Source organism: Homarus americanus, unplaced genomic scaffold (assembly GCF_018991925.1).
Source record: "Homarus americanus isolate GMGI-L3 unplaced genomic scaffold, GMGI_Hamer_2.0 scaffold40565, whole genome shotgun sequence".
NCBI classification, from domain to species: domain Eukaryota; kingdom Metazoa; phylum Arthropoda; class Malacostraca; order Decapoda; family Nephropidae; genus Homarus; species Homarus americanus.
In genome coordinates, this window is record NW_024735503.1 from 3,228,262 (window position 1) to 3,242,815 (window position 14,554).

The window sequence follows — 14,554 nt, forward strand, 5'->3', positions numbered from 1 at the left end:
ACTTCCACGTCGCGTGAATGATGGCTCAACGAAAAAACGTTACAAAAAAGTCTTCAGCACACAACTGTCCATCCAGTATATTATGTCAGCGTATTAAAGCTGAACTCATGAGCTATTTTTGCCGCACAAGCAGAATAACTGACTCTCGTGGTGAGCTCCAAAACAATATCAACACAAAATGAAGAAATTATGAATCCAACAATGAAACGAAAATACAGACGCACACGTGACTAAATGCACTAATGCAATTTTAGTTTAAAGACGAATATTAATCTCTGAGATTGTAGTCCCATAGTGAAACAAAAACTCTCAAATGAGCATCATAAAGGAAATATTTTCAAAACAAACACAGGCCGCCACCTAACATCAGTTATGAACTTCCCTCTTTAAATATAACTAATACCATACATGGGGTCTCTACCATCACGTTGTTTAAAAATCAACTTTCACTAAAAATATCTTACAACAATAACACTACCTCAAGGAATTGCCGTGAATAATAATGTGGTGAGGTTGTGTGATAGGAAGTGTGTAGTAATGTGGGAGGGGTATGTGATGTTGTAAGGATGTTTATGGTGGTGTGGTAGGGGAATGTATGGTGGTGTGGTAAGGGTGTATGCTGGTGTGGTGGGGTGTGTGGTGATGTGATGGGGTGTGTGGTGGTGTGTGGCGGGGAGGGTGGGGTGGGGTGTGTATGGTGGTGTGGTAGGGAGATGTGGTGTTTTTTTTTGTTTTTTACGGATTTTGGCTAGGTCACTTACCCACATCGAGGACTGCAGAGGCAGAAAATGTAACAACAACAACAACAGCAACAACAACAACAGCAGCAACAATACAATAACAACAATAACAATAACAATAACAATAACAATAACAATAATAATAATAATAATTTATATTGTATTATCAATAGTAAAGATAATATATATACATCTTATGGTGTGGTAGGTGTGTGGAGTGTGGTGGGGTGTGTGATGTGGTGGGGTGTGTGTGGTGGTCTGGTGCAGGTGTGTGGTGGTGTGGTGGGGTGTGTGGTTGTGGTGGGGTGTGTGGTGGTGTGGTGGGGTGCGTGGGGTGGTTGTGGTGGGGTTGGTGGTGTGGTGGGGTGTGTGGTGTGTGGTGGGGTGTGTGTGGTGGGTGTGGTGGGGTGTGTGGTGGTGTGGTGGGGTGTTGGTGGTGTAGTGGGTGTGTGTGTGGTGTGGTGCAGGTGTGTGGTGGGGTGTGGTGGGTGTGTGTGGTGGTGTGTGTGATGTGTGTGTGGTGGTGTGGTGGGTGTGTGTGGTGGGGTTGTGTGTGTGTGGTTGTGGGGTTGTGGTGGTGTGGTAGGTGTGTGTGGTGGTTAGTGTGGTGTGTGGTGGTGTAGTGGAGTGTGTGTGGTGGTGTAGTGGGTGTGTGTGGTGGTGTGGTGGGTGTGTGGTGTGTGGTGGGTGTGTGGTGGTTGTAGTGGGTGTGTGTGGTGGGTGTGTGGTGTGTGGTTGGTTAGTGGGGTGTGTGGTGGTGTGGTGGGGTGTTGTGGTGTGGTGGGGTGTGCTGATTGGTGTGTGGGTGTGTGTGGTGGGGTGTGGTGGGTGTGTGTGGTAGTGTGGTATTGGTGGTGTGGTGGAGTTGTGTGGTGGTGTGTGTGGTGTGTGGTGGTGTGGTGGGGTTGGTGGTGGTGTGAGTGGGTGTGTGTGGTGGTGTAGTGGGTGTGTGGTGGTGTGGTGGGTTGTGTGGTGTGGTGTGGTAGGTGTGTGTGGTGGTGTGGTAGGGTGTGTGTGGTGTGTGGTAGGGGTGTGTGTGGTGGTATGGTAGGGTGTGTGGTGTGTGGGGTGTGGGGTGTGGTGGGGGTGTGTGGTGGTGTGGTGGGGTGTGTGGTGGTGTAGTGGGGTGTGGTGGGTGTGGTGGGGTGTGGTGGTGTGTTGGGGTGTGGTGGTATGGTGGGTGTGGTGGTTATGGTGGGTGTGTGTGGTGTGGTGGGGTGTGTGGTGTGGTGTGTTTGGGGTGTGGTGGTGTGGGGTGTGTTGTGGTGGGTGTGTGGTGGTGTTGGGGTGTGGTTGGTGGGGTGGTGGTGTGGTGGGGATGTGTGGTGGTGTGTTGGGGTGTGTGGTGGTGTGGTGGGTGTGTGTGGTGGTGTAGTAGGGTGTGTGGTGTGGTGTGGTGGGGTGTGTGGTGGTGTGGTAGGGGTGTGTGGTGGTGTGTTGGGGTGTGTGGTGGTATGTGGGTGTGTGGTGGTGTTGGTGGGGTGTGTGTGGTGTGTGGGGGTGTGTGGTGGTGTGTTGGGGTGTGTGGTGGGTGTGTTGGGGTGTGTGGTGGTGTATGGTGGGTGTGTGGTGGTGTGTTGGGGTGTGTGGTGTGGTGTGGTGGGGTGTGTGTGGTGGTGTGGTGGGATGTTGTGGTGGTGTGTTAGGGTGTGTGTGGTATGGTGGGTGTGTTGGTGTGGTAGGGTGTGTGTGGTGGTATGGTGGGGTGTGTGTGGTGGTGTGTTTGGGGGTGTGGTGGTGTGTTGGGGTGTGGTGTAGTAGGGTGTGTGTGAGGTGGTGTGGTGGGTGTGTGGTGGTGTGTTGGGGTGTGTGGTGGTGTGTTGGGAATGTGTGTTGGTATGGTGGGAGGTGTGGTGGTATGGTGGGTGTGTGTGGTGGTGTGTTGGGGTGTGTGGTGGTGTGTTGGGAATGTGTTGGTATGTTGGGGTGTGGTGGTATGGTGGGTGTGTGGTGGTTAGTGGGGTGTGTGGTGGTGTGTTGGGGTGTGGTGGTGTGTTGGGTGTGTGTTGGGTATGGTGGGGTTGTGGTGGTATGGTGGGTGTGGTGTGGTGGTGTGGTGGGAGGTGTGGTGGTGTGGTGGGTTGTGTGGTGGTGTGTTAGGGTGTGTGGTGGTGTGGTAGGGTGTGTGGTGGTGTGGTGGGTTGTGTGGTGGTGTGTTGGGGTGTGTGGGGTGGTGTGGTGGGGTGTGTGGTGGTTTTAGTGGAGTGGGTGGTGTGTGGGTGTGTGTGTTGGTATGGTGGGGTGTGTGGTGGTGTGGTAGGGTGTGTGGTGGTGTGTTTAGGGGTGTGTGGTGGTATGGTAGGAGTGTGTGGTGGTATGGTGGGAGTGTGTGGGGTGGTGTGTTGGGGTGTGTGGTGGTGTGTTGGGGTGTGTGGTGGTGTAGTAGGAGTGTGTGTGGTGTGTGTGGGTGTGTGTGTTGGTGTAGTGGGGTGTGTGGTGGTGTGGTGTTGGGGTGTGTGGTGGTGTAGTGGGGTGTGTGGTGGTGGGGTGGTGTGGGGTGTGGTATGTGGGGTGTGTGGTGGTGTTTGGGGTGTGTGTGTTGGTTATGGTGGGGTGTGTGGTTGGTGTGTTTGGGGTGTGGTGGTGTGGTGGGGTGTGGTGGTGTGGTGGGGTGTGTGGTGGTGTGGTAGGGTGTGGTGGTGTGGTGGGGTGTGTGGTGGTATGGTGGGGTGTGTGGTGGTGTGGGGTGTGTGGTGTGTTTGGGGTGTGTGGTGGTGTGTTTAGGGTGTGGGGTGGTGTAGTGGGGTGTGTGGTGGTGTTGGGGTGTGTGGTGTGGTATAGTGGGGTGTGGTGGTGTGTTTAGGGGTGTGTGGTGGTGTGGTGGGGGTGTGTGGTGGTTGTGGGGTGTGTGGTGGTGTGTTTAGGGGTGTGTGGTGGTATGGTGGGGTGTGTGGTGGTGTGGTGGGGTGGTGGTGTGTTTAGGGGTGTGTGGTGGTGTGTTTGGTGTGTGGGGTGGTGTAGTGGGGTGTGTGGTGGTGTGTTAGGGGTGTGTGGTGGTGTGTTGGGAATGTGTGTTGGTATGGTGGGAGGTGTGGTGTGTGTTTAGGGTGTGTGGTGGTATAGTAGGGTGTGTGGTGGTGTGTTAGGGTGTGTGGTGGTGTGTTAGGAATGTGTGTTGGTTGGTAGGAGGGTGTGGTGGTGTGGTGGGGTGTGTGGTGGTGTGTTTAGGGTGTGGTGGTATGGTAGGGTGTGTGGTGTGTTTGGGTGTGTGGTGGTGTGGTTAGGGTGTGTGGTGGTATAGTAGGGAGTGTGTGGTGGTGTGGGGTGTGTGGTGGTGTGTTAGGAATGTGTGTTGGTGTGGTAGGGGGTGTGGTGGTGTGGTGGGGTGTGTGGTGGTGTGGTGGGTGTGTGTGTGGTGTGGGGTTTGTGGTGGTGTGGTAGGGGTGTGTGGTGGTGTGGGGTGTGTGGGGTGGTATGGTGTGGTGGTGTGTGGTAGGGGTGTGTGGTGGTGTGGTGGGTGTGTGTGGTGGTGTGTTAGGTGTGTGGTGGTGTGGTAGGGTGTGTGGTGGTGTGGTGGGGTGTGTGGTGGTGTGGTGGGGTGTGTGGTGGTGTGGTAGGTGTGTGTGGTGGTGTGGTAGGGTGTGTGGTGGTGTGGTGGGGGTGTGGTGGTATAGTGGGGTGTGTGGTGGTGTGTGGGGTGTGTGGTGGTGTGGTAGGAGTGTGTGGTGGTGTGTAGTGGGGTGTGTGGTGGTGTGGTAGGGGTGTGTGGTGGTGTGATAGGGGTGTGTGGTGGTGTAGTAGGGGTGTGTGGTTGGTTGTGGTGGGGTGTGTGTGGTGGTATGGTGGGGTGTGTGGTGGTGTGTTTAGGGGTGTGTGGTGGTGTGGTGGGGTGTGTGGTGGTATAGTGGGGTGTGTGTGGTGGTATGGTGGGGTGTGTGGTGGTTAGTGGGGTGTGTGGTGGTGTGGTGGGGTGTGTGGTGGTATGGGGTGTGTGGTGTGGTGGTGGGGTGGTGGTGGGGTGGTGTGTTGGGGTGTGTGGTGGTGTTTTAGGGTGTGTGGTGGTGTGTTTGGGTGTGTGGTGGGGTGTGGTTGGTGGTGGGGTGTGTGTGTGTTGGGGTTAGTGGTGGTGGTGTGGTGATTTGGTGGTGTGGTGGGGTGTGTGGTGGTATGGTGGGGTGTGGTGTGGTATAGTAGGGGTGTGTGGGGTGTGTTGGGGTGGTGGGTTGGTGGGGTGTGTGGTGGTGTTGGGGTGGTATAGTGGGGTGTGTGGTGGTGTGTTAGGGTGTGTGGTGGGTGTGTTAGGGTGTGTGGTGGTGTAGTAGGGTGTGTGGTGGTGTGGTAGGGTGTGTGGTGGTGTCGTAGGGTGTGTGGTGGTGTGTTTGGGAGTGTGTGGTGGTATAGTAGGGTGTGTGGTGGTGTGTTTAGGTGTGTGGTGGTGTGGGGTGTGGTGTGGTGGGGTGGTATGGTGGGGTGTGTGGTGGTGTGTTTAGGGGTGTGGTATAGTGGGTGTGGTGGTTTAATGGGGTGTGTGGTGTGGTGGGGTGTGTGGTGGTATGGTGGGATGTGTGGTGGTGGTGTGGTAGGGGTGTGTGGTGGTTTAGTAGGGTGTGTGGTTGCATGGTAGGGTGTGTTGTGGTGTGGTAGGGTGTGTGGTGGTGTGTTGGGGGGTGTGTGGTGGTGTGGTAGGAGTGTGTGGTGGTGTGGTAGGGGGTGTGTGGTGGTATAGTGGGGTGTGTGGTGGTGTGTTGGGTGTGTGTGGTGGTTTGGGAGGGTGTGTGGTGGTGTGGTGGGTGTGTGTGTTGGTGTGGTGGGGTGTGGTGGTGTGGTGGGGTGTGTGATGGTGTGTTGGGAGGTGTGTGGTGGTGTGTGGGTGTGTGTGGTGTGGTAGGGTGTGTGGTGGTGTGTTGGGGTGTGTGGTGGTGTGTTGGGGTGTGTTGTGATGTGGTAGAGTGTATAGTGTGGGGAGTAGATGTAGGGTGTGTGTGGTGATGTGGTGGGGAGGGGTGTGTGTGTGGTAGGGGTGTGGTGGTGTGGTGGGGTGTGTGTGGTGTGTTGGTGAGGTGTGGTGGTGTGTTAGGGTGTGTTGTGGTGTTTAGTGGAGTGTATAGTGTAGGAGTAGGAGTAGGAGTGTGTGGCGGTGTGGTAGGGGAGTGTGTGGCGGTGTGGTAGGAGTGTGTGGTAGTGTGGTAGTGAGAGTGTGTGGTGGTGTGGTAATGAGAGTATGTGGTGGTGTGGTAGTGAGAGTGTGTGGTGGTGTGGTAAGAGTGTTTAGTGTAGAAGTAGGAGTGTGTGGTGGTGTGGTAGGGAAGTGTGTGGTGGTGTGGTAGGAGTGTGTGGTGGTGTGGTAGGAGAGTGTGGGGGGATGCTGTAGTAGCCGCCACGACACAGCTGTTCACGCCTTCCCTCCACTTATTCGCACCAAAACCTCCCGTCCGCACACCTGAGGCCCCGCGTCCCTATTGACAACCTTGTCTTTGACTTCGGAGAATAAATTGTAAAAATTTTCAATTTACATTGATTTTGATTCTTTTACCTATGCACACTATAAAACTACCAGAAATATTGTTGACTATTAAACTACCTCACTCGTTTACTTGTATTAGTTATGTTAATAAATAACAAGTGTATAATGGGACGTGTTCGTACACTCACATTGTTAATAAAGGCTTGCTCATTATAGCAGAGGAACAGTTCCCTTTGAACAACGATTCTTATTCATGTGAAGGGTTAATACCTTGATTGTGATACATAAGTGCCTTACTTCTTTAACTGATTTTTTTATTTCCTGCTTTGTGGAAAATGTCAATAAAACAAATGGAAATCAACCTCAGTATAAGGTATTATTCACAAGGGTGTTTTATTACCAGCTATAGTACCCTTAAAATTAAGCGTTTCTTCCATCTTTATAAGCAGCCGCTCAAATTTCTGTAATAAAGATCCATCGTGTGTGTGTGTGCGTGTGTGTGTGTGTGTGTGTGTGTGTGCGCGCACAGGGTGGTGTAATACGTCTAGTGTAGCAGCATTATGTTATTGTTAAGGTGCAAGCACTGCTTGCTTCCTCTCGCTTTTAGCTAAGCCGCTGGCTAGCCCTCGTGGCGAACAGAGAAGCAACTTGCAAAAGTCTTCCCCTGCCAGTACACAGCCTCTTCATCAAGACTCCTGCTGTGCCTCCTCGTGGCAACACACGGTAACTTGGTGCCTCGTGGGCCCAGGCTAGACCAGCAGGGGATCTCGGAGTAGCAGTGGGCCCCAGAGAGTCGGCGATTAGGCTCATTGGCATGTGGACACGTCCCTGCGCCTGCCAACGACTACCCTGTTGCCTTGCGGACAAACCTTGGTTAGGTTAGGTTAGGTTAGGTTAGGTTAGGTTAGTGGACGAGTGGAACAAGCTTAGCAACTTTGTAGTAAGTGCTGGATCGCTGGAAAGTCTTAAAAGGAGGGTAGATAGATTCATGGATGATAGAGAGTGGTAGTAACTCTCGACAGGAGCTGCCATGCACATGCCAACCTGCCTATTGCAGACTCCTTATTTTCTTATGTTCTTATGTATAAGGCTACGGGAGTAAACCCCAAACGAAAAATCTGTGGTGGAGCCCCATGCCAGGCAGGCATGCTTTCAGAGTTCCTGTAAGACCCAGCAGCGGTATAGGTAGAACCACCATGGGAAACCAACGACGACACCGGCGGACGAAGGGAATGCATGAGGAACAGGCTACTAAAAGCCAAACCCAACAAACTGGACTATCGGCAGTCCATTGCAATTCTCCCTTTCCCCAGTCGTTGCAACACCTGAACGACTGGATCAGGAAAAAGGAGAACCAAGTGGCGACGGGGATAGGCAGAGATGACTGCCAGGAGGCTCTAGTCACAACTCTGCACATGGGCGACACATATAAGATGGTTGTTTATGCACTGGGATCTAGGTAGCAGTGCAATCCGGTCCTGTCTGTACGACTGAGCAGCCCTTTCAAGGAGCCATTCTGCTCACCCCACATTGAGAGGGGGCTGAAAAGGGTGCCCTAAACATGGTCTACTCCACAGCAAGTGTGGTGCACACAACCTAACTATCACCAGTACCTTGTTTAGGCAGGCCGACAAGTTCAAAGGTTCGTGGCAACACCCACGATCCAAACACGGACACCTTAATGACTACATCATTGTCAGAGAAAGAGATCACCGAGACATCCTATATCACCCGAACTAAGTATGGCTCAGACTACTGCGAAACTGATCATCGGCTCGTCAGAGCTAAGCTCTCACTTCACGTCGCCCCAAAACGGCGAAGGCAGCAAGCCTCCAGAAGAGGTTTTAACACTAAGCGTGTGGAGAATCCAGCAGTAGTATATGCTTTCAGAGAGCATTTCAAACATGGGCTTATTAACAACTCGACAACAAACAACCCAAATCCCAGTGCAGAATGGGATCATTCTCGACACTGTCATGACAAAAACCTGTACAGAGACCCTCGGCCAGATCGAAAGAATACACCAGGACTGGTTTGATGAAAATGACCCTAAATCAATGTACTCATCGATGGTAAACGTGCTGCTTTAACTGACTGGCAGAACAACCCTTATTCTAGGACCAAAGCTGATACCTTCCACAAGAAGAAAGCTGCAGCCCAGCGTGAACTTCGCATTCTAAGGAACGACTGGTTTAAAAATAAAGCATGTGAAACACAAAAAAATGCAGATCAGCACATGATGCTCGATTTTTTCAATTCCATTAAAGCATTTTATGGGCCAATCACTCATGGTGCAGCCCCCCTCTGCTCATCCGATGGAAACTCCCTAATTAAAGACGAAGAGGATATCCTTCAGCGCTGGAAAGAGCACTACCATTTACTGCTCAACCGAAACACCGATATGGATGTCCTGACTACCCAGCAGGTCCCTCAGCATCCAGAGCTAACCCACCTCAGCTATCTTCCATCCCTGGATGAGGTAGCTACTGCCTTCATACAAATGAAAAATAACAAAGCATCAGGGCCTCATGGAATCCCAGCCGAGGTGTATAAAGCAGAAGGACCTCTGTTAAACAGCCATCCCCACTCACTCCTGGAGAATTTATAAGAAAAGGAGGAAATCCCCAAGGTCTTAAAGATGCCTCGATCGTCAATGTTTTTAGGAACAAGGGAGACCAGTAAGACTACCGTGGGATCTCGCTGCTGCCCATAGCTGGTAAGATTATCGCCTGAGTCCTCCTCAACAGCCTTCTTCCTGAGGCGGAAAACTTCCTCCCAGAATCTCAATGTGGCCTTAGACCCTCACGTAGCACCACTGACTTGATCTTTCCTGCCTGCCAGATACAGGAAAAGTGCAGAGAACAGCGTCGTGACCTGTACATGGCTTTCATCGATCTAACCAAGGCCTTCGACTCGGTCAACAGAAAAGCCCTCTGGCGGACTCTCAGCCGTTTTGGCTGCCCACCAAAATTCATCGCCATTGTGAGGCAGCTCCGCGATGGCATGAACAGGAGTGTCCTGTACAATGGCACCCAGTCTGAGTTCTTCCCCATCCAAACGGGGGTGAAATAAGGATGTGTACTGGCACCAACTCTCTTTTCCATTTTCTTGGCTGTCATCCTTACTAGTGCCAAGGCTAATTTAGCCGACGGGTGGATATCGAGTACCGGACGAAGAATCTTTTCAACATCAGACGACTCCGGGCACGAACAAAGGTGTCAGCAGCTTCCATTACTGAACTTCAGTATGCAGACAACCTAACCCTTGTCGCTCACACTGAACGTGACCTATAGGAGATCCTGAACACCTACACAGAGGCGTATACACACTTCGGCCTTGAGGTGAATGTACGTAAGACTCAGATTCTCTTTCAGCCTGCCCCTGGTTTAGCCACACCTCCACCATCCATCCAGCTTAATGGTACTACCCTCTCTAATGTTACCTGTATAGATATGGAAATACCAAGATATGTGAACACGCCTGACGGCAGGACTCTGTTACCATTCATTGTACCATTTATTCACATGTCTGTATTACTACATATTATTATAGCATGTCTGATATCTATGCTTATGTCTAATGCCTATGTTCACTTACTATGTCCCGATGTACTATGTCTGTACCGCGCTAGTCAAGTAACTAGAAGACCTCATTTATTGTCCTAGTAATGTCTAGCAACTCTCCTTGCCTAGCTAGCTAACTTCCCTCAGATCGGCTTCGGCCTGGCTACGGCACGGAGTCCCTTTTGCTTGTCCCTGTTTTTCTGTGCCTGTTGGTTATCCTGCCAAGTCTTGTACTACTTATGGAATATATCTACTGCTCGTGCTTTGGAGTTTTAAGAACCTTGTTTAGGATTGCATCCCACCACATTACCCACTTTCGGTATCTCGGCTCCCACCTGTCCACCACTGCAGACATTGATGAAGAGATTAAACATCAGATCAGATGTGCATCTCAAGCCTTTGGCAGACTCTGTACCCGTGTCTTCAGTTGTAGGGAGCTGAAATTATCGACAAAGTAGCACGTATATCGTGCAGTGGTCCTCTCCACCCTGCTATATGGCAGCGAGACATGGGTCACATACAGGAGGCACCTCAAGGCACTTGAAATCTTTCAGCAACGTAGTCAACGTTCCATTCTCTGAGTTCGCTGGGAAGACAAGAGAACAAATGCCAGGCTTCTAGCTGACACCAACTGTACGAGCATCGAGGAATACCAATATCCATTAACAACTATACTGAACTGGCCAGTGGCCATGTTACCCTCATGGACGATAGTAGACTACCAAAGCAGCTACTTTACAGTCACCTAACGAATAGTGAACATAATGCTGGCTGGCAACTGAAAGGGTATAAGGATAGTCTTAAGACAAAACCTGAAAGAGTGCCAAATCGACCCCCCTCACCTGGGAGACTTACTCCACACCGTAACGTATGCCCGACTGCATACCAAGGCAGACAAATGCCAACGCCGGAAAGACACTGCCGCCGCCCATCCCGCAATAGGTGTAGCCTTCCACAAGTTCAACATCTGTAAAAGACACTACTGGTCCCGTATCAGCCTCTTTAGTCACTTCAGAACTCACAAACGAAGGTGACACCCTTAAAAACTCATATCATTGTATCATAGTTGGATGATCGTCATACTAGATTCCGAGTGATAGCAAAGTAGTGGTAGTGTGTGTGTGTACCCACGAAGGTGGTCATTAAGCTGATTCTTACTAACACCAAATCCCTCTTTATAAATAACTTATTTTATTTAATGTGTTATTCACTCACTTCTTACATAATTATACACACACACACTTTATATACAGTACAGTAGGGGGCAGGGAAAAAACACTTTTATTTGAGTTGCAGGCTGCACTTTTCAGGCATCGTTTGTATGGCTGTAACAAACACCTGTGCAAAATTTCATGCCATTTCATGCATACTTACCCTGCCGCATCGCGAACGACTTTTTGTCAACTTTTAGTGTATACCAAAAATTAGGTGTCATTTAATGTTTTCCAGGATAATGATAAGTTTTACATAGGTGACATAGATTTAATTCACATGTTATTTTACAGGTACACCGTATAGAAAATCATTACAAGTTCATATTGAAATTCTTTTTTGTGCGGAACCTTGGTATCATTTTCCTAGACAATAATCTTTGCCTAATATATCCATCTCTCGATTCGTATCCCGTCACTTCAGTGCAAGCTTCAGTCATCACTTTTATGCCTCTCTCGACCGCCTGAGTGCTGTTTGGCCACTTGGGCACCACTAATGGTGTCTCAAGAATGTCATTAACCTGTAGATTTGACAGAGAAGCAATGTAAGGAGGCTCAGTCTTGAGTTCATTCCTCCAGTTAATCATGGAATGATAGTTTTTGCTTGCCACTTTAGTTTCGGAGTCACCACCTTTCTCATGTTGACTACAGGAGGCACATCCTCATTCCCATCTCCATCTTTACCCTCCTCATCAGTATAGTTTAACAAATTCTCGTCAACAGCAGCATCAGAATCTTCCTCCTCCTCTTCAAATCTGCCAGTGCATTCTTCCTTTTGTTGATTCTCCTCTCTAATTTTTCTTATCATTGAGACAGCTTTTTCTCTAACAGTCATGTCCTCATCTGCACACATACCAAGAAGAAGTTGATCTGTGTGGGCGAAGTATGCATTTCTCTGGACAGCCTTCTTCACTATCGTCTCCTCCTCACTATTCAGGTGTTTCATATATAGCAGGGACTGGAATACGTTCCTTGAGCCGTGTGTTACGTAAGGGTGTATCTTGATGTAAAACCACATTGGAGCACTGAACTTTATTATTGTAATGACAATTCTTTTCAACTCATGGCTGGGTCTTGATGTTGCTACATACAGCCTGAGGATTCTACTCCATAAGGTGTTCCACCTTGACACACAGGGAGGACCTGGCTCAATAGCAGCCAAGTCATCTTCAACAACACCTGTGATAACTCCTTTACAAATCCTATACAGGTATTTCTGATCCCAGGACAGATCTTTCTCCACTTCATCATTAAACACAGGGAAATCAGGGAAACTGACTGGCTGGAAGGCGACAACTGGAAGCTCAGACAAAGACTCCTTGATCTGCTTTCCAATGGGACCACGCCAATGCTCAGGACCACTTGGTTTACCATCATAGTGATAAAAACTGCGCGGAAAGGCAGCTCATTTCCGTGAAGCTGACATATGAAATAATGGAGCGGGTGACCAAGTAACATTTCAAGATGATGAATGACTCCATTTTCTGATCCTACATTTACATTGGTTCCATCACAACCAACACACACAATGGGCTGCTGGGTTAGATTTTTCTCCACCAGAAAATCGTGAATAGTTTTGGCAATCTGCTTTCCGTGTCCAGTCTTGGGAGTCACATGTGTGAGATATTCATTGCCAGTTGATAAACACTGAACAGAACATTGCACCGCCACAGCGGCTGTTTGGCTAGTACTGTAGGTAAATTTAAAAATTTCAGTAGAAAATGCGGCAGACTAAACCTCGACATATCAGTTTCAAATTTGGCATGGAGTCTTAGATATGTATAAGAAACAATACCTGAAGAGTGCAGCTTTGAGCAAAATTTCACTGCCCCCTACAGTACAGTATAAATAAATCCATAAAGACTATACTGGTTAGGATAACAGTAAAAAACAAAGGTTGATGTAAATTTGACGACAATAAGAGAGTTCCAAAGGCCAGAATGCCTCTTAGGGACTATGTGGATATAGCACACTGTAATCTAAGTCATCGGTAAGTAAGGTTGCCTGGCCAACACTGCACTCGATCGGGGTTACTTCCCCACTGCTACAATCTCTATCGAAAGAGACGGTAAGAAAATATGAAATTTGATAACAATTGCAGAAAGAGGAAGAGATAGATAAATAAAAGAGGGAAGAAGAAAGAGCGAAATGAGTGGAAAGAGAGGAAGATAAAAGAAAAAATAGAATGAAAAAAGTGGAAGAGAGAGAAAAAGCGTAATAAAAGAGAAAGGGGAAAGTAAAAGCAGACAAAAAGATTGATATGAATGATGTAACCAAGCGGGGTCGAGGGGGGGGGGAGGCGTTACAGGTGTGGTAATAAAAAAAATCATTTTTCTTTCTATTGCGTAAATGTTAGCATCTTGGGATGCGTACATCTTGACACATGTGTAGGTATGGATGCCTTTGTACAGGTTGAATATGTGCGTCTGTGTGTTTTTGATTGTGTACATACTTAAGTAACTACAGTACATGCTGTGTACATATCGCCAGTGTACATATGTGCGTTAACTACAGCTTAATGTCATCAGTCTTCACCTTTACTTCATCAACCCAAATAACATGTTTTAAAGGACTCTACAGAAAAATGGCGTGTACATATTTGTTTTGTTCGCCTCACAGAAATTATTTTTTTTAATGCTCTAGTCCGACAAGCGCACACACACACACACACACACACACACACACACACACACACATACACCAATGAAAGGAAAGCCATGACTCAACATTGCGTGTTTAACAAGGCTGGATACTCCATGGCCGCGCTCTTGTACCAGTAGTACGGAACCCATCACTCATAACGTCATTTCACTGTTAATTTCTATTATAAATTCATCACACACCTCGACATAAGACACATTAACAGCGACATAAATACATAGTTAGTGTCCTATTATCTTGATGAGGGGTCTAAGATGACACCAAACACATTCAACTTAATTTACAACAATTCTGATGCGATTTTTGTTTTTGTTTTTTAAACTTTTGGGTGAGGCAGGAGTATTTTTATAGGGGGGGGGGTAAAAAGTGAGGTCAGGTTAGGTGAGGTTCATGCAGAAGTAAGGTTTATGTAGGGTGGCGTGTAGAAGTAAGGTTCATGTAGGGTGGCGTGTAGAAGTAAGGTTCATGTAGGGTGGCGTGTAGAAGTAAGGTTCATGTAGGGTGGCGTGTAGAAGCAAGGTTCATGTAGGTGGCGCGTGTAGAAGTAAGGTCTGCAGGGTGGCGGTAAAGTAAGGTTCATGTAGGGTGGCGTAGAAGTAAGGTTCATGTAGGGTGGCGTAGAAGTAAGGTTCATGTAGGGTGGCGTGTGTGTCTGCGTCATGTGGGGCGTGAAGTAAGATCTCATGTAGGGTGGCGTGTAGAAGTAAGGTTCATGTAGGGTGGCGTGAAGTAAGGTTCATGTAGGGTGGCGGTAGAAGTAAGGTTCATGAAAGGGTGGCGTGTAGAAGTAAGGTTCATGTAGGTGGCGTGTAGAAGTAAGGTTCATGAGGGGTGGCGTGTAGAAGTAAGGTTCATGTAGGTGGCGTGTAGAAGTAAGGTTCATGTAGGTGGCGTGTAGAAGTATGTTCCGCGAAAGGTGACGTAGCAAGGTTCAGCGTAAAAGATGTGTCACGCAACTGAACGAAGCACACCGAT